Below are 20,387 nucleotides of genomic sequence, written 5' to 3'. Positions count from 1 at the left end.
TTGAAATTTCTTCCTACGCTGGGCAAGTTGATGCAGAGCTTTATCTGCACTCATCCTAACTTTTGCTGACGCCTCCATGTAAGACGCCTTCAGATGTGCGCTCACCGCTGTCCTTCCTGGGTCACCTGCCTTTGATCATCCAGATCTGCATGGTTGCCAATTAAAATCATTGGAAATGCATCACAATCCTTTTCTCTGAGAATCTGTCTTTGAAACTTACAGATTTCTTCAAAACTGTCTCTGTGACTGAAAAGACCAACAGGAAAGCCTCTCATATGTTGTTTCTCAGAGCTCCAACTCTTCTTGTCCTGCTCTGTGTGGAATATCTAGCCTGGCTGCTCAGTCATCTATCTCACACTGCTGTGTGTAGGGATCCTGATGGTTGGAGATCATAATCCATTACAAAATAGGACCTTGTGGACTGGATGGTGGACACCAACTTGCCCACACTACCCCACCAACCACCACAATCTGGTACTTCTGACCAAGCTATACCGCCAGCTGGCATGGCTATGGGGATGCCACTGAGCTCACCTGTGCCACACCTAGTAGCCACCCACTCTAGGCCTGGCTCTGGGGATGTGTACGGCTGGCGGGCTGCGGGTAAGCAGCCAGACAGGGGTCCCCAGGGCCTGGAGCTGCCTGGAAAGCCCGTTCATGAGGTGTGGCGCTCTGGCTGGCTAAGTCCTGCCTGAGGTGGAGAAGCAGGGTGACCACAGGCCAGGGGCATCATCAGCCGCGGGGCATGCTAATCCACACGTCTCAGCAGTGTCTCACAGACTCTGTTTTTAAAGGATAATCCAGAATCACCACGATTCTAATGTGATTCCCAGATTCCCAAATTTAATCCAAGTTTCCTTAACTCTTGCTCCATAAATAGGCACAGTGGATCTCAGTGCGGGTAATGACCAAAAGTTTTTGGCTTTTGCCCCAAATTGTATGAGTCAGCAAACACTGCTCTCAAGTCCTGTCCACTGACTGAAAAGCGCCTCAGTGGTCACGTCTCAGAACCATCACTGATGCCAGGGCCTGGGATGGCAACACTGTGCTCTCCAAGTGATACCCAAGATGCCGAGCCTGACTGCATGCCCTTGAATATTCTCTGTGTTGAATCCATACAGCAGTGAAGAGAAGACCCCTCTCCCCATCTGGGTTACACCTAATTCCCAAGACCAATGCACTGAGAGCAATATCCTCAGGTTTCCTTAAAAAAAATAAAAATAAGTAAAATATATATATATATAGATCGAGCCCACAACCTGGGCATATGCCCTTGACTGGAATCACACCCAAGACCCTTCAGTCCGCAGGCCGACATTCTATCCACTGAGCCAAACCAGCCAGGGTCTCAGGTTTCCTTTTGATTCTGCCTGCAGCCCAGAGAGAGCAGGTCTAGTTCATGGCCAGGGAGATATACAAGGCAGATCTCAAACCCATCATTTCATTTCTATCTCTCAGACACTTGTCAAACCTTCTCCACCAGCTTCCTTCCAAATAGCCCCATAATTCACAAAGCCCCTTCCTTGTTATTCAGTTACGGCCTGTCTCTTTGTCTGACTCATCAGAAAGGTCTGAAATTCAGCAGTGGGTGTATCTTAGACTTAAATGGAGTCCTACCATTTTCCCTGCCACATTATTATCCTGAGACAGTGAACTTCGTAACTAAAACACCAACCTTTAAATAGAATGGAACGTCAACAAAATCCTTCTTGTTATATACTGTGATTCCAAATGTGACTTATGGTTTTCAGAACTCAGCAGCCTCTGCTTACCAAATAAGGTCATATTTCCTTTTATGACCTACAGTAAAATGGCCCAAAGTCCCTGTCCTTTGAAGACCCGTCCTCTGCTGGGCTTTCCTCACCAGTGAGTTCTGAGAGTTGAGAGGACACTCACTTGCTCTACATATCTGTTCTGCTGGCTGCATTTGTCAGCCATTCCCACAATGTGACCTGCTTCTCTGCATCCCTTGATCTCCACATAGATTTACAAATGTAGAAGGGGCCTATGAACTGGATTTAATCCATTTGGTAATCACAGCCCTTAGAGGTTTTTATAAAAGGTAACAGTAGTCACCCCAAGGATGTTTGAGGTGGGTGATAGTTGGACACTCCCACATAACCTCCCATGTTATAATGAAAGCCATTCTCAGACCAGATTCTGCCACGCAGCAAACATGTGCTGAACACACATTCATTAGCAAGCAGGCACAAAACAGCTCACGCTATCTATTCTAGAAGCTTGATGAAGTCACAGCCTCTGGCCTTTTGGATGGTTCACTGGAGACAAAAGCCAAGACTACAGAGGCAGGATCCTGTCACCCTTCTGTTGCTATCAGACAAGGATAGTTCACATCAGTTGTCATACGCTGAGAGTGCACGTAGAGCCTTTTAGCAACAATTGAGTCTCCCTGGGGCTGTTGGCTGCCCAGTCCCTGGATTCTGCCACCCTAATTGTACAAGAGTAAAGATATCTTAGCCAGTTCACATATTAAAAATACTTTAAGTAGTCTTAGAAACATCTTCATTATGAGTGTTTTTTTTATATTTGACAACGAATACTTTTAATTTCACTAATAAGAACCCATTTCTGACATTTTTTTGCTGATCAACAGGACATCACTTTCCACCATAAAAACTCATTTTTGACATTCTGAGTGCAAATTGGCAAAGCTGGGACAATTGGCTGAGATACAGACAGCAGAAGCAGCGGAGGATGAACTGCAGATGAGAGTGCCCCCTGACCACCCCAGGTACCCCCAGAGTTAAAGCTGAAACTAACTGGCTCATCTATAGTATCTCACTGTCTATTTGGAAAGTTTTAAAGTCAACTGCTGACATTATTATAGGTCCCTGAACTTCAAAGCCAAAGGCCACCAATCTCTTGGATGCCACAGATTGACTCCTGGACCCAGACAAAGCAATTACAATAGTTGGATGTTTTTCAGACTGCAAATGATGACCCATTAACAGGTCATAATATGAATTCAGTGGGACATGACCAACATTAAAACAATGATATAGGATATATAGAAATATCAGCATTATATGTAACTGGAAGCCCGTTGCACAAAGATTTGCACAATAGGCCTTCCTTCCCCTGGCTGCTGGCACTGGTTTTCCTCCGGCACCTGGGACACAGGCCTTTGGTCCAGCCATAGCGGAGAAGCCAAGCCTCAAGGCTAGGCTTCACTGCGACCACAGTGAGGCCTGGCTTCTCCGCTGCAGTCGCAGCGAGGCCTGGCTTCTCCCCTCCGGCTGCAGTGAGGCTTGGCTTCTCCGCTACCTGAAGCCAAGCCTCTTCAGTCTTCAGTCTTCAGTCTTCGCTCTGTGCCTGCGTATGCAAATTAACTGCCATCTTTGTTGGGTTAATTTGCATAGTCACTCTGATTGGCTGGTGGGCATAGCGGAATGACACCAATTTGCATGCTTCTCTTTTATTAGTGTAGATAGGATAAGTATTGCTTCATGAAACTTTTGTTTGTGTTAGATATTTCTGGCATGTTCTTACTAGAATATTATGTAAAACATGAAATATTCTCTAAAATGTCTTTTTTTTTTTAAATGTGTACCAAGAAAGTTGTGAACTAACTCAAGTAGTTGAAAATACATTTCAAAAGGTTAGTGTTATTTACTCTTTAAATACCACTTAGATACCAGTGGTCCTACTCTAGATTCCCATGTAGGCATGTACTTCTGGGGCATGGTTCTGGCTGAACAGGTCCCACATACATCAGTGGGCAGGACACTTGGCATCTTAATCTGCAATATTCAGGTTTATGGTGACTTCACTGCAGCCGCCAAGGACAATGGATAGGCACTTGCTTTACACAGGGTGGGCAAAAGTAGGTTTACAGTTGTGAGTACATGGAAGAGTTTATTCTTGCATGATTATTTATTAATGTATTATTTTCCATACTAATAACTGTAAACGTACTTTTGCCCCACCCTGTATTTGAATAACTGCGGGACCAATCCTAATAATTTTGCACAAACCAAAGGAATCTATCTGTTCCAAAGATTCTGAGAGCTCTCTCAACCTCCCAAAACTAAAAACTGCCAGAAACTTCCCAATGGCAGTTCCAGAAAAAAGAAAGAAAAGAAAAAAGAAATTCTGTCTTTATTAGGTAATGGCATCCTATCTGTCTCACAAGTATTCTGTATTCTGAACACTCACCATAAACCAGATGTTTTCTTATATATCAAATACATTGAAAAGAGCGGCTGAAGCTTTTCTGATGATTGCATTGCCTCCATCTCTGCTTGCAGACGGTGACTTGTGGAGAGGGTAAAATCTGTCATAGGCAACCGAGCTCTGTCAGGTGTTTTTGAGAACTCTCTTACTGAAAGGTAGTACTGCCCGGGAGCGGTTTTTAACTTCAGAAGTCATTTTTATTCGCCAAGTCATCAGTGCGCCAAGATCCTGCATAAGAATTGACAATGGAGTTTGCAGGGATGAATAGTCTTTCTACATGATTCTTTGAATTTAAATTCAGTTTTTGCTCAGTAATGTGATAAAAAAAATTACAGTGTTGGCTGCTAATATTAAAATATAAATATATGTATATATACATATATGCATTAAAAATAGTTAAAGAATACTATATGTAAAAAGGGATCAATGAAAAGCCAGTTGGTTTACCCGAGAGGAAAATGTGCTTAAGAATGAGTGGAAACGGCTCAAAGAGGGAGCTCACCAAGGATGGTGGGTAGCTCATCCCCAGAAACTGGAGGAAGGGAATTTGTGATGCCTGTGGCAGAAGTCTCAGGGTAGAATGATCTGGAAACCTACGTTGGGTGTACGCAAAGGCACTCGTCTGAGAGAAGCAGAAATAATGCAGTTTGTGATGAGGGAGCTGTGAACCAGCGACATAGGAAGTGACTCAGGCTAGTGGGGATGAGTCATATCAAGTTGTGGTTCGGGAACCAAGGAGAGAACTTGAAAACACCAGGGAGGCCCATCATGCACAGGGCAGCCAGCGGGTAATGGGCGTTCTCATTGAGTGTGGCAGTACAGCGTGAGATTATAACCTGTTGAAAAGCCCCATCTCCTGTTCCAGCAAACACAATAGCCCAATTTTTCCAAAAGACCGCACAACCGACACTTTATTTTTTTAAAATTAGAAAAATGTGAGCAATGTCTGCCTTTTATCATTTGCATTTCAAAAAATATATTTTATTGATTTCAGAGAGGAAGGAAGAGGTAGAGAGAGAACTATTGATCAGCTGCCTCCTGCACACCCCCCACTGGGGATTAAGCCTGCCACCTGGAGTGCCCCAACCAGGAGTTGAACCATGACCTCCTGGTTCATAGGTCGATGCTCAACCACTGAGCCATGCTGGCTAGGCTATAATTTGCATTTTTTTATGTATGCCCTCATACAAAATGAAAGGAAGTTCCAGAATTAATCACATTTTAGTTTCTTCAACATGCAATGCATAGTGAATAATGGAACATATTACTAAGCTGTTAAGTGTGTCCTTAGACACTGCTGTCCATCCTGTTGTGTTGGAGGCTGAGTGAGAGTGAGTGGGGCAGAGGGCAGGGAGACGGCCTCAGAGAACTGTGGGTGTACAGGAGGCATGATGATACAGAGGTCAGGGACAGCCTTGGGCATCAGACGTCTGCCTTCACGTCCCAGATCTGCACTTTTTACCTGGACCTTCCTCTCCATCTGTTTGAAATATGGAGCAAGCTCACCTGGAGTTTAATTATTTACATTGGTTGACCTGTGCAGGCCCCAAATCCCTATATGATTTCTTAGATCTCTGCTAGTTCTATCTAAGAAGCATGGAGATTAAAAATATAAGTTCAGGGCCTCAGCTCAAATCCTCACCCTGCCACTTACAACCATGAGACCTTGAGGGAGTTAAGCAACCTCTCTGTGCCTCAGTTTCCTCAATGTGGAATGGGGATAATGACAGTAACTACATCATTAGGGTTTTGTGAGTATTGAATTACTCATAAGAACATGCTAAGTCCTTATTAGCTATCATTATTATACTTAAGAGGGGCAGGATAGCACAAGGGTTCAAATAAGGAGAGCCATGCTGCTTGTATCTAAATCCTGGTTGTGCAACCTTAGGCAAGTCCCATACCTTCTCCGTTGCCTCCGTTTTCTCACTTGTAAAACGGACAGTAAGAGTACCTACTTCATAGGAACTGAGCAGGAATTAATATGTTTACAGTTTCTAGAATAGTGCCTGGCATGTAATACATGTTTTCTGCTGTTATGATTGTGCTTATTTCTCATGTTTTTTGTTTGTTTTTACATCAAACACTGCCTCACCCAGGCCTTGCCCATCTTAGGTACTCATTAAGAGGCTATTGAACACAAGAAGGAATGACTACATACAGTCTAATTCAGTGGCTTTCAGTATAGATATTGGTTGTCCTTATTATTCCAGATTTGCCAAATACACTTGGACTTGTCTGCATCATACATGACTTCAGATAAAACATAGACATTGTCCCCAGTTCGCCCTCCCTTTCTGCCCTCTGGTGCTTGGTACCAAAAGGGAGAGCCTCTGGGCCATGGGGCCATGACTTCCTGGGGAAGCATCTCTCTATTTCTCCGCGGGTACACTAGAGTCATCATAGCATTCCCGAAGTTTGGAAATCCAAGGAGGATGCACAAATTATAAACATAAATCCAATTATCCTCCATCCCTTTCTGTGTGAATATTTCTGGTGGAAAGCAGCCACTACTGTCATTTGAACGTTGTTCGGGTGGCACTGCTGGGGAAGTGAGCAGGCCCCCCAGAGCTGGCAAGCTCCCCCGCTCACCCAGCGGCTCTCCCTCTGCTGCCTGGGTGGCAGCAGCAGTTTGCCCCTTCATAAACATCAAGATACAAAATAATGGCATGTTTAGTCTGAGTAATACATTAAGGAAATCAATTAGGCCCACATGCAACTTTCTAAGATTTTAATTACAGTACTTAGGGTACCACACTAGAGCAGTTTGTCAGGAACATAATTTGTTAATGAATAACAACTGACACAGTGTATTAGTTGGGATTGTAATTAGCTTTTGCTAGCCATCTATTGGAACCCTGATCAAAAGCCAGTCAGCGAAAGCAAACGAAATGAGCATAAATGATAACCCCGACAGCTCTCTCTGGGCTGCCTCCTGGATGCCAGTGTACCCGGAGGGGCCTGGCCAAGGCCACGTGCACATTTTCACTCAAGTGTGGTCTGGGGAGCAGCAACTGCCTCACCCAGGAGCTGGTTAGAAATGCAGACTCTTGGGCCCCACTCCACACCTATTAAATCGGAATCTGCGTTTTAAGACTTAGAAGCATGTTAAAGTTTGAGAAGCACTGTAGGAATAGAAAGAGCACAGGTTCACAAATAGACAGATTTGACTGTAACTCCTGACATACCCATCACTAGAGACGTGTCCTTGGGCAATTGTTGAATCGCTTTGAGCCTCAGTGTCCTTATCTGTAAGCTAGATCTGCTAATACCTGTATGAAAGGGTCAGAGCAATGACTAGCAGTAGCATGTGCGAGCGCCTGGCACCGAGCAGTTGGACAACGAGACGCTCAGCAAAGCTTCCTGAGGACTGAGCCTGACTGCAGTGCTACATGTTTCTCTGACTTGGGTCATCTATGTGATGCCTTTTCTGAAAACCTCTGAGTACCTCTCATCTACCATTCCTCAACAAGGTGGGACTAGGACAGTGGTTCTCAACCTTCTGGCCCTTTAAATACAGTTCCTCATGTTGTGACCCAACCATAAAATTATTTTCGTTACTAATTCATAGCTGTAATGTTGCTACTGTTATGAATCGTAATGTAAATATCTGATATGCAGGATGGTCTTAGGCGACCCCTGTGAAAGGGTTGTTCGACCGCCAAAGGGGTCGCGACCCACAGGTTGAGAACCGCTGGACTAGGAGGAAAAAGATAAAACATTAGAAATAAGTTAAAAGAGTTAGTAAAGAATGTATTTTAAAAGATAAAATAGTGAAATTAGCCAAAGAGTATGCTAAATTAGATTAACTTGTTTGTTTGTTTTTTAAAGTGGCCAAATGACCAGATAAAAAAATGTAGTTTGGTCATATCAACACCTGCGAGAGTGCAGGACCCCCAGGTTGTTCTGTGCCTTCCCACTGGAGGGCAGAGCCTGAGCCCCGTATCCACACGTAGTCCTCCCAAGATGGGATCCTTGCAAGAATCTTGAGAGTGAGATCCATAGTTGAGGATCAGATATTTTAGGAAACATCCTTGACACAATATACACAATGGATATGTTCTTGATAGAGTATGCAAACTTAAAAATATGCACATTGATGCGATTTCCTCCAAGGAAAATTTCCCTAAGCTTCTTCACCGAGCTCAAGATAGTGCTGGAAGGAGCCCTTACCTAAGCTGATTGTTACACCTTGTGCTCAAATACAGGGAATTACCGCTGTGTCATGGCTCATACAGAAAATGAGAATCTTCTTACAGCACATTGTAGGTACCTGAAGGGGTTCTGGGGCATCTATGAAAAAAGAGATAGAGTGAAAAAAAATCATTTTTTTTTACATCATGTAAATATAAGGGAAATTAAAATTTGAGAAATATATTAGGTTTGCATAAAACACCCAAATAGAGTCAGTATTTTATTTTTTTTAAATATATTTTATTGATTTTTTACAGAGAGGAAGGGAGAGAGATAGAGAGTTAGAAACATCGATGAGAGAGAAACATCGATCAGCTGCCTCCTGCACATCTCCTACTAGGGATGTGCCCACAACCAAGGTACATGCCCTTGACCGGAATCGAACCTGGGACCTTTCAGTCCGCAGGCCGAGGCTCTGTCCACTGAGCCAAACTGGTTTCGGCTAGAGTCAGTATTTTAAATGAAAAAAATGAATGTGCTTCTGAAAATGTAATTTATTAAAAAAAAAATCAAGCTTGATGCTTGAAATGGCTGTACTCAGTCCTTATCAAAAGGTGTCAATTACGATCTCTTCAAATTTTGGACATTCGCCACCAATGAGTAACTTTACATTAAACCATATTTAAACCATTGTTTTACAACTGTTCCAAAATTCATACTAGTTGAAGTTATATTTGGAGACTATAGCAGCTCATCCTTTTCTTTTATTGATAAATTTACTGTTGAAATTTCTTGTGATAATGCAAATGTTTTTCAAATTTAATTGAACTTTTTTATATCTAGTATTTCAAAACATTAAGGTGACTAATGTGCAGACTGTCGCATATCATTAGAATAGTCACCGTTGAAAGGACACATCCATTCCTAACAGGCGGAAATCCCCAATGAGAAGGCCATCGCCAGGAGCTCAGCCTTCCTGCTGCCCCTCCTCTAACAAAGCCCGGTGGCGCCTTGGGCTGTGTCTGCACTGTGCTCCTCTGGAGGACCCATGGGCCACTTGTCTTCGCTGGGCAGTCTGGGCTCCATGTTTAGCTGCCAGCGTAGCTGTTCAGGTGGAAGGGCTTCTTTTTCCTTGGCTCCGCCCAGCACGTGGAGGCCGAATCAGTGTTCAGTGGTGCTTGTTACACTCCTGCCTGCAGGCACTGTGGGATGTCCCGACAGATCTCGGTCATCTTGGCCACCCTCTGCAGAGCCCCAAATAAGGCTGCTTATGGCCAGAGGTGACCAGTCCGGAATCTCCAGCAGCCAGCCACAAAGGCTTGAGGGTTTGAGGTCTTGTTGCACACCTGTAGCCCATTCTTGGCACGCAACTTGGCCAGTTGGGAAGCTTTGAATTACTCAGTGGCAGGAACCAAGCCATCCTCTTTCTCTTTCACTTCTTGAATCTATACCTGGTGGGTTCTCTTACCCGTTCCTCTTCCACTTCCTGGTCCAAAGATTGGTTGAAAGACTGGGGCCTTTCCCACATCAGAGGCAACTTGGCCATCTCCATTCAGCTTTCATTTCTCCCAGATGACAACCTGACCTTGTCTACTGTCCTCATCCCACAGGAAAATGCCTGGGATACTCAGCACCAGGTTTGGGATTAATGTGGTCTTTTAGTGGTTGGATGTGCTCCACTTCCTTTGGTCATTTTTGGGTGCTGCTTCACCTTGGTCTTTCTTGCACTGCGATGATAACATCCACCCCTGTGTTTGGGGAGCGGAAGAGGAAGAGATTCAGTAAGTAGGAAGCAAGGTGCTTCAGGCCTCCTCTGAGCTCTTTATTCTCTTACAGGGGCTTTGCATGAGAGCATCAAGCACTTACATAGCTATTAATAATTCTGTCATTTCTTTCCTACCTGGTCACTGAAAATTAAATGGTGTTATATGGGAGGTTTCTATTAATGAAATAACATACATTCTAAAGGAGATTCTAGGCCAGTGTTTCTCAACCTTCTGGGCCTTTAAGTACAGTTCCTCAATGTTGTCACCCAACCATAAAATTATTTTCGTTGCTACTTCATAACTGTAATGTTGCTACTGTTATGAATCGAAATGTAAATATCTGACATGCAGGATGGTCTCAGGTGACCCCTGTGAAACGGTTGTTCGACTGCCAAAGGGGTCGCGACCCACAGGTTGAGAACCGCTGTTCTAGGTCCTGTGCAGAAGTTACAGAGAAGATAAGTTGAAAAGCACAGCTCACCAGACCCCAAACCATATCGAGGATATAATAAGGTGGAGAGAATGGAGAGTTAGGGAAACTTTATGAGAATTTCTTTGGAGAGAGTGTGGCTGTGCTGGGAGTCCTCCTTCCTTATCTAAGGAGGAAGATTGAGGGGAGCTTCCCCTTCACCTTGTCAAATGAAGGAGTTTAGGGGAACACACAGACCTGTTGTTGTCTGACACCACACTACTGCCCAACCAGCATATCAGGGTGAAACCTGGGCTATCTGGTTGATGGGGCAGCAAAACAAAGGAGAACTGTTTCTGCTTGGGGCTTGGCCTTCACTCCCAGTAGAATTATTAAGGTGGAAGAAGTTGCCTCAATAAAAGATAAACCAAAGTTGTATTTCTGGATTCCCAAGGGCAGAGGAGAGAGTGAGTAATACTAGACCAGCAGGCTTTTGTCTGGGTCAAGGTCATGGCCTGTGAGAGCTATCTGTGAACTATCCCAGAAAACAATATTAACGTCCCCCCTCCCCGAAAAAAACAAAACACCTTCCCAACCTGATAGTCAGATAAAACGTTTCTGCTATTTTTACCTTTCCTATCAACTGTGTACACCTGATCCTGCCCTTCCCCAGCCCTGAGGGCATCAAAGACTGACCTTGACTAGCTACCACACTCCTTCCCCCTTCCTCCAGCACCTGCCCTCCTGGGGAAGAAAGGGAAAGTCTTGTCTTCAAAGGAGTTGGCAGCTTTGATTAGTATTATAGGAGACTGGACTTTTTAATCACTGGGTTGATACTGTTTGCAGCTTAAAATGGCCATCAGACTTTTGATCAGAGAGTGGTCAGAAAATCATGAGATTGCCTGAGTTTTATCTCACTGAATGCAGTTTGAAGGGAAAGTGGGAGACACAAATAAAATTGCAATCTGATTGCATTCCTCAAGTCCTGGTTTTTCATGGTGCTGCCTGCCATTTCTAAATATGCATTCCCTGGGCAGGGAGCTCTGTAGGGATAGAGAGAGCATTGGAGCAGACCTCACATATACCTTCAATGTAGAGTCACAGAATGTCAGGCTTGACAGGAAGCTTTAAGTCATCCATTCCACCTGTCTGCTATTTTGAGCCCCTCTGCCACACCCCTGCCCAATGCTCACCCCACTTGAGTTTGGACATCTGCATAAATAGGAGAATGCACATCTTCTCAAGACAATTTCCCCCATTTTGGAACAGCACTTCTCCTTTTGAGTTTGGTTGCCTTTTCAGTTTGATGTAGTCCCACTTGTTTGTTTTTGCTGCCTTTGGTCTGGGAATCAAATCTAAAAAAAAATATTGCCAAAACCAGTGTCAAGGAACTCTTACCTGTGTTTTCTTCGAGGAGTTTTGTGGTATCAGATCTTATGTTTAAGTCTTTAATCCACTTCAAGTTAACTTTTTTGAGTGGTGTAAAATAGGGTCCCAATTTCATTCTTCTTCAAATGATTATTTAGTTTTCCCAAAACCATTTATTGAAGAGACTATCCTTTCCCCATTGAATATCCTTGGCTCCATTGTCAAATATTAGTTGATCATATATATGAAGGTTTACTTCTGGGTTCTGAACCTGTTTCATTTGTCTGTGTGCCTATTTGTATGCCAGTACCATACTGTTTTGGTTTCTATACCTTTGCAATATAGTTTGAAATCAGGAAGCGTGATGTGGAAGCTTGAGAGATACTGACTTCCGAGTCCTGATGTATTCTTCCTTGGATGATGCCTATTTACTCAAGCCTCTTGGAACCTTCTCTGGCTCCCCAAACTTCCGCCATTCATATTGTTGCTCCCATCACACTGTATGGGACTTTTTCTATATGTCTGTGAGCACCCTGAAGGCAGGGATGATCTTATCTTGTTCATTTTTAAATCCATAACACCAAGTTCAGTACTTGAAGAGTAACAGGTGCCAATAAATTAATTCCCTTCCCATCACTGCATAATCCGTAGTCCTAATGGGGAGGGCTTCAGCTATTTCCCCTTTAGTCTTATCAGAACACTGATTCTTTGAACAGATCGATTACCCTTTCTTTGCTACAAGCCTCCTTCCTAGGTTTTTCTTTCCAATTCTAAAAACACTTCGATTTTTAAAATTGTACTGAAAAGCGGAAGAAAATGACTTTTCAAGGTCAGGTAGTTGGGCTGATGGGTCAACTGGGAAAGAAATAGATGAATTCTAATCTATTGTCTGAAACTCTGTCCATAAAAATCAAACCGTCCTATTTCTGATATCTTCACCTCATTCAATGGCATTATTTTCTTTGGAGGAATAGAACATTTATTATTCAGACTCTGGGCAGAGGAATGAAATGGCCTGGATCTAGAGATAAGGGGCAATTTACTACTGGCCAGCCACTGTCCTTGCATCTAACAAGTACTGGTTTAAATGAAAGCAGCGTAGGCCCATTGCTGCCTCTGCTCCAAAAGAGAACATTTATTTTGAGCCATAGTTTTGACTGCCTTTAATGCTGTTTTTGAAAAATGTTGTGCACTTTCATGTCTGTGCTTCTCTTCTCCTTCCCACCCAGCCTCTGCCTGAGGAGCCTTGTGACCACTCATTAGGTCATTTCAATCGCCTCCCTCCTGGTTCCCTTGACTTGGGTTCTCCCTCCATCCTTTTCAATCCAACCCCCACACCACACGCTTTCTAAAGTTCAGGTCAGGCGTCCATGTCAAAAGCCCCCAGGGCTCACTGAACAAGTATGAGCCTGTGAGGGTGGCCTTGAAGGCTCTCCACCTACTGTTCTTTTCTGTTGCATTCTTTCTGCTCCAGCCAGTTTCACCAACAGCCGCTCCTGACATTCCCTCCCTTTCTCTAGAGCACGCTGTTTCCTCCCGTGGAATGTGCCTCCCTCCACTCACCTTCTGCATGCTCTGCTCTCCTCATTTTCTCCACTCTTTAACTCTCTCCAGTAGCCTTCTTTCTATATCTTTTTTTCCTCCCCTGAAAACCTTGGCACTTTCAGTTCTCTCTTGAATGCTAGATCTCTGCATGGCTGACACCTCCTTCAGGGCCCAAGTCAAGGTCAAATGTCACCCTCCTCCATTTGTTTTTGTTTTTTTAACTGTTAAGAAATTTTTTGTGGTTTTATTGTATCATGAGGTATTGAAACATCTGAACAAATCAATATCTGGATGGTGAGGCAGCTGCTTTCTCCTTCACTTCTTTGGGTTACTAGAGCAACTTGTCAGTAGATTAAAAAAAAAAAAGACAACCTTTTGCATTACTTAAGTCTTTCCAAGGCATGCGCTGGTACAACACAAACTCCTCCTGTCAGTTGTAACTAGCTTGCGTCCAACCGTAAGCTGGCCCACAACCATGCTGAGGATGCAGCTATCTGGCGTGGGCTGGTGGTCCTGTACCGTGATGCTGTGCTAGGTTTTCTGGAATGGAAGGCTAGACAACTTCTCCACAATGGCAGCTTTCCCCTGGAATTGCTGTCCTTCCCATGTAAGGCATGATGCGTCAGTGTAAATTGTGCCTAGTTGGGTTCTGTCATTATCAAATAACTGGTAGTAATGTTGAATGAAGCGGGATCCAATCTGCTCCCAAATTGGCTTGTCTCCCATTCTGGAGCGTCACCCAGCCTCGTTGAAACCCCGAGGGGCTGGCACGATGGTGGCAGTGGAGGCGACAACCCAACGCGGTCGGTGACCGACTGTCCCTTCCCCCCTACCTTCCCTCGCTGCCCCCCTCCTCCATTTGTTACAAGATTTGATGTATGTGAGACCTCTTATTTATTTACTCAAACTTTCGTTGCGTCTTATTATTGTGAGCTTGGCACTCTGCTGGGTATGAAGGCTACCCAGATGTATAGGACCAAGCTGTTTTCCTCACGGGTCTCGGCTGAGTAAGAGCCGGAAAAGTAATTTCAAAGACCTCAGGGTATTTATGGGACAGTGCTGGAAAGGGCTGTAATGGAGGTCTTGTGGGAGCACAGGGAAGGACGTAACTATGAATAACTATGCCTGGGCGGATCAAGGAAGGTTTTAGAGAGTAACTGACTTTACCTGGATGATTACAGTGGAGAATCCTTATTTTAGAGTGAATGAAATTGAACTAAATTATACTGTTCTATTTAAGACCTAGGATTTATCTGTGTTTGGTAAATATTTAAACACGAGGAATTCTCGATTTTCATACATAGTTTTAATGGGCATTAAATATAATCAGTAGATTTCCCTACTTTTTTATTTATAAGGATTTTAGCACTTCTTATTTAGCTGACCTTACAACAGGGATTGATGGGGCAAGTAATATCAGGAGAGAGACTGAGTTGGTGGGGCTCTAGCTTTTCTTTCCTTTTTTTTTTTTTCCCTGCCAAAAGCTTTATTGTTTCATTTGATCCAATGCATGATAGAGGGCTTCAGGGTGGTTAAAGAATGGCTAGTAGTTTCGGGAAATGACTCAGGTAAAAGCCAGACGCCAGGGGATGTAGAGGGGCCTCTCAAAGGCCTCTGGGCTCCAAAGGCTCCTAGTCATGCTTGAGGGTGAGCCTTTCGAAGAGATACTCACCCAGCCCGGCCGGCATGGCTCAGTGGTTGAGCATAGACCTACAAACCAGGAGGTCAACGGTTTGATTCCTGGTCAGGATACATACCTGGGTTGTGGGGTGTGCAGGAGCAGCCAATCAATGATTCTCTCTCATCATTGCTATGTCTGTCTCTCTCTCCTTCCTCTCTGAAATCAATAAAAATATTTTAAAGAGAGAGAGAGAGAGAGATTCTCGCCTAGCCCAGCCTGGGGGCAGGCCAGCCTACGGATGTTAGTCAGGTGTCTCTCCTTCCTCTCTGTGAGTTTCACCTTCTCGCTGAGTTTCACCTTCTCATCCAGGAAGTCGCGGAGATGAGGTGAGGGTCTGTGTGGGTAGAACCCAGGGCCTGCAGCTCCAAAAGAGCCTAACTCAGGTTCCTCTCCAAGGCCAGGGCAGCTTCCATGGCATCCTGCGTTTTGCCTACTGATCTGGGGAGGCTTCAGCACATGGTGGAAGAGAATGCAGCCACCTCTCTTGTGTTGCAACGTTAAGAGATGCTTAGCGCCCTTGCACTTCTTCTCCGCCAACTCGCAGAAGTAGCAGCATATAATTGGTTCTCAAAATATATTTATTCAACAAATGAATGACTGAATAATCCTGATAATTTGAGTAAAAGCTTTAAAAAATAATGGGAAGAGCCCTAGCTGGTTTGCCTCAGTGGATAGAGTGTTGGCTGTGGACTGAAGGGTCCCAGGTTTGATTATGATCAAGGGCACATGCCTGGGTTGTGGGCTCGATCCCCAGTAGGGGGCGAGCAGGAGGCAGCTGATCAATGATTCTCATTGAATGTTTCAATCTTTCTCTCCCTCTCCCTTCCTCTCTGAAATCAATAAAAATTCATAAAAAAATAATGGGAAAATTCATATAAACTAAAGGATAATTGGGGTTGTAAAGTCACCTCCTCAGGGTGCATATCAACCTGTTGTAGTTCATAGAAATATTTCAGTTGAGTGTGAATCCCAGGTCCCTAACTGTTCTGATATTTTCTTCTGAAGGGATAATTTAAATTGGACTCCTGAGGCAGGAGGTGCTCTAAAGTATAGATAATGAAAATATCTTCCATTTGCTCACTTGGCAAGTATTCTTTGCTTCTAATAGAAAGGGGGAAATGTTAGTAATTTCTCTATAGAACAGAATATATTAAATTTGTTGAATATATTTAAGCAGAATATTCTTTAGGATAAATTTTAATAAATGGGTAAAGTTGGTATAATTTGGGAATAGGCCATTGAACAAGTAGTTCAAATTTGGTGAACAGATCATTGAGCAAATGGGCTTCTTTTTACTCTTCTGGGTATCAAGCTCCCCCTGTCTTCTGGTTGGAGAGGCTTGTGAATGTCTTTGTTACTGAAAAAGGGGACTGATGCACCCAGATGGTTTGGATGGTGCTCAGAAGTCTTCTGGCAGTTCTGCCCCTTTGGTTTCCTATCCTAGTGTTATGAACTGACTTGACGTAGTCTATGCACAAATCTCAGGTTCAAAATGATAGCTGAGCAGTATTGGTACCTTTTAAGTCAGAGATCACCATGAACGAACTTGTAGTCAGAGTTAGGTTCCTTGGTGTGGTAGGCAGATGCCTCCCAAGATTCCTGCCCCCTTGTGGACATATCCCATGTAATCTACCCCCACCCCAATCCAAGTGGGATCAACGAATAGGTTGGAATATTACTCCTATGATGAAGTTAATAAGGTCAAGTCTTCATCCTTTTAAAATCTCCCAAGTAATTCTAATGTGCAGTCAAGGTTGAAAACCAGAGCAGTGGTTCTCAAAGTGTATTTCCAGGCCCAGGAGCATCTGGGAACCTATTAATAATGCAAATTCTCAGGCTCCACCTCAGCCCTCCTGAATCAGCAACTGGCGGTGGGACCCAGTGATCTGCATTTTAAGGACCCACCAGGGGGTTCTGATGTCCTATGGAGTTTGAGATCCTGTGCTGTGGGCATCTGCCCTCTACCAGACAAGCCTCTCTGGTAGTGGGGTGGGGGGAAGGGAGGAGGGAGGAAGAGGAGAGGCCTCTCTTTGGAGGAGGGGTTCTCTTCCCCACCAGCAGTGGCATTGCGTCTGAGTTTCAGCCTGCCTCTTCGAGTATCGAATGTGCATGTACACACTGTCACATTTGTCAGGCATATTTTTCAGCAAACAGTAGCATCAGACAATTTTGGTGTATGCATTGTTTTAAATAAAACAGAGGAATTTGCTAGCTTCATTTTCACTGCATTTCTTTTTATTTTTTTGGTATTTAATAGCACTGAAAGGGATAATAACTAGATAAAGCAAATTTTAAAGATACCCATTGTTGTGGCCTGACCCAGGTGATTTGCCTGTTCAGAAGGATCAGCTTCTTTTTGTTGAATATTCATACTTTCCAATGATTAAAGGTGGGTGAGGGCAACTGGTCTCCTTTCTCAAAACCTCACTTCTGGGTGATGTGTTACAATGCAAGCAAGTCCTGAACCAGATTCAGGCACATTAACAACAAAATAACAAACAAACAAAGCCCAACACAATAACAGGAAACACACAAAGACTGTGGACCTGTTTTGAAGCGCAGACCCTTTGTTCTTGGGGTTCTCCAACCCAGAAGGTTCACTTTGAGGCAAAAATGCCACAGGGTCCTGATTGTTGGCTAAACTTCTCAGGCCATCGGGATTGCCCAAAACACACATGCATTTTCAAACCTCTGATAAATGTAGGGCTGATAGGATTAAATGAAATTCTTTACCTCAAGTATTAATCCAAAGGTGTTAGGTTGCTGGTTTTGATACCAGATTTTTAAAAATATTCTGTTAATTCAAGTCAGAGTGGTTCTGGAATAACTCACATTTCACCAGTGAATCATTATTGCTAATACCCTTTGTGCTAATTAACAAGATCAGTCTGCAGCTTCAGGTAGTGGTTATTTAAGGCAAGCACTTGTCACGGTGCTTGTGCAGGCACTGGAGTAGAGTGGGGCTCCTGATTAGGGTCTTTCAAATGCTAACCAGCCACCCCTGGAATGTGTATTCCTGATTAGGGCACTTCACATTTAATGAACCATTTCTAGGGAATATTTTAATTTACACCTCATATTTCTCACTATCTATGCTGATGCAAGTTCATGTAAATTACAGATGAGGTACTATACCTGGAAGGGAAACTCATGGTGGGTGTGGAACTAGCACATGTCTGGTGGGTGATCAGCGGTGTGTGTAAGAAGGACTTGGGAAGCCGAAGCCGGTTTGGCTCAGTGGATGGAGCGTCGGCCTGCGGACTGAAAGGTCCCGGGTTCGATTCCGGTCAGGGGCATGTACCTGGGTTGCAGGCACATCCCCAGTGGGAGATGTGCAGGAGGCAGCTGGTCGATGTTTCTCTCTCATCGATGTTTCTAGCTCTCTATCTCTCTCCCTTCCTCTCTGTAAAAAATCAATAAAATATATTTAAAAAAAAAAAAAAAAGAAGGACTTGGGAAGTGCATTGCCTCTGACCTAGGATGTTGTGACCAGCTGCCCTGGTTTGCCAGAACAGAGGGGTTTCCCGGGATGTGGGGCTTTCAGTGCAAAAACCAGGACAGCCCAGGACAAAGTGTGACAGTGGATCACTTGACCAATGGCTCTGCCTCTAGACATCTGTCTTCAGTAATGAGCCAGGAAAGGTTACTTCTCATACTTTTAATAGGTGATGCTTGTGAAAGTGCAAATTTGGATGCAATTTGAACAATTAGCAATAGAGAATTTGTTGAATAAATGTTGGTATATCCATCATTTGAAATGGTTCCACCCTCACACTCTCTATATTCGCTCAGGCTGCCATGATGAAACAGCGCAGGTTGGGTGCTTAAACAATAGAAATTTATTTTGTGGCAGTTCTGGAGGCTAGAAGTCCCAGATCAAGATCTGGCAGAGTCAATGTCTGGTGAGGTTTCTCTTCCTGGTGTGCAGAGAGCCGCCTTCTTGCTGTGTCCTCAGGAGGCGGAGTGAGCAGCAAGCCAACTCTCTGGTATCTCTTCTTATAAGGGCACTAATCCCATTGGATTAGCACCCCACTTTATGACCTCATTTTACCTTAATTACTTCCTTCCCCCACATACAGTCACACTCTGGGTTAGGGCCTCAAATATGAATGTTGTGGGGACAATTCAGCCCTTAGCATTCTCAAAAACCACTTGTGAAAAAGAAATGTTCACAATATCTTATTGATTGAAATCACAAAACAGTGTGTATGCTATGATTCAGACAGTCTTAAAAAATAAGTATATGTGTCTATAGGAAGACTATTAAAGTAGAAATTAAGGTGATTTTAAAGTTTTTTTATGCTTTCTATAGTTTTCTGTATTCTTTTTTTGTATTCCAAAAGTTTAAAAGGTTAACATGCAATACTTTTTAATAAGAAAATTGTAGCTTAAAAATACACGCTCTGGTTAGGTTGCTGCCAGGAGGAAATGGATATGATGCCTATTTGGGACTCAAATGGGGCCTAGGTTGGTGGTAACTGGAAAAGAACAAATGAAGAGGGAATCTGTAACGTTTGTGTAAACCTGAGTTGAATATTTCCTGTATAATTTGGCAATTGAATCTTACTTTTTATGAGAATGGGTTAAGCACCTAGTATCAGGAACTGACCACCGTGGCTGAAATCCCAGTCCTTCAGCTTGCTAGCTGTCTGTCCTCTACAAGTTTCTCCCAGTCTTCATTGTACGTAGGACAGAAATACCAGTGGTGCCTACCCATTGGCTTATTGTGAGGTTAGAGAGATTAGAGTAAGTTACTACATTAAAGGCCTTGGGGACATGTCTGCCAAGTAGAAATGTACTCAGTAAATCAGCTATTATTGTTATTGTTATCTTTCTTATAAAAATTCCTGGCTTTGCGTGGTTGGTGTGGCTCTGGTTGAGCATCAATCTATGAATCAGGAGGTCACGGTTTGATTCCTGGTCAGGGCACATGCCCAGGTTTCAGGCTTGATCCCCAGTGTGGGGTGTGCAGGAGGCAGCTGATCAATGATTCTCTCTCATCATTGATGTTTCTGTCTCTCTTCCTCTCCCTTTCTCTCTGAAATAAATAATAATATATTAAACAAATAAACAAACAAACAAATGAAAAATTCCTGGCTTTGCATCTTAGGCAATGCTTAAACATTCTTTCTGTATATAGCTTTGGACAACATTCTTTGTTTTCTTGAGAGGGTTTGTTAATTATTATTACACTTGTTAGACTTGATAAACAAAACCATAGGACACCCAGGTAAATTTGAATTCCAGATAAGCAACACATAATTTTTTTAGTCTAAGTATGCTATATAAT

The 20,387-nt window shown here is 43.5% G+C and overlaps 1 protein-coding gene and 1 pseudogene across 1 annotated transcript in view; one reads left to right on the top strand and one right to left on the bottom strand.

Moving 5' to 3' along the window:
- LOC102773938 overlaps positions 1-735 on the bottom strand; it is a 940-nt pseudogene extending 205 nt beyond the window's left edge.
- LOC102754001 (U3 small nucleolar RNA-associated protein 14 homolog A) overlaps positions 1-20,387 on the top strand; it is a 68,863-nt gene that overhangs the window by 28,825 nt on the left and 19,651 nt on the right. The window lies entirely within an intron of this gene.

The sequence above is a fragment of the Myotis davidii genome, unplaced genomic scaffold (genome assembly GCF_000327345.1).
Source record: "Myotis davidii unplaced genomic scaffold, ASM32734v1 scaffold64, whole genome shotgun sequence".
NCBI lineage: Eukaryota > Metazoa > Chordata > Mammalia > Chiroptera > Vespertilionidae > Myotis > Myotis davidii.
This window is presented reverse-complemented; position numbering and strand designations above follow the sequence as displayed.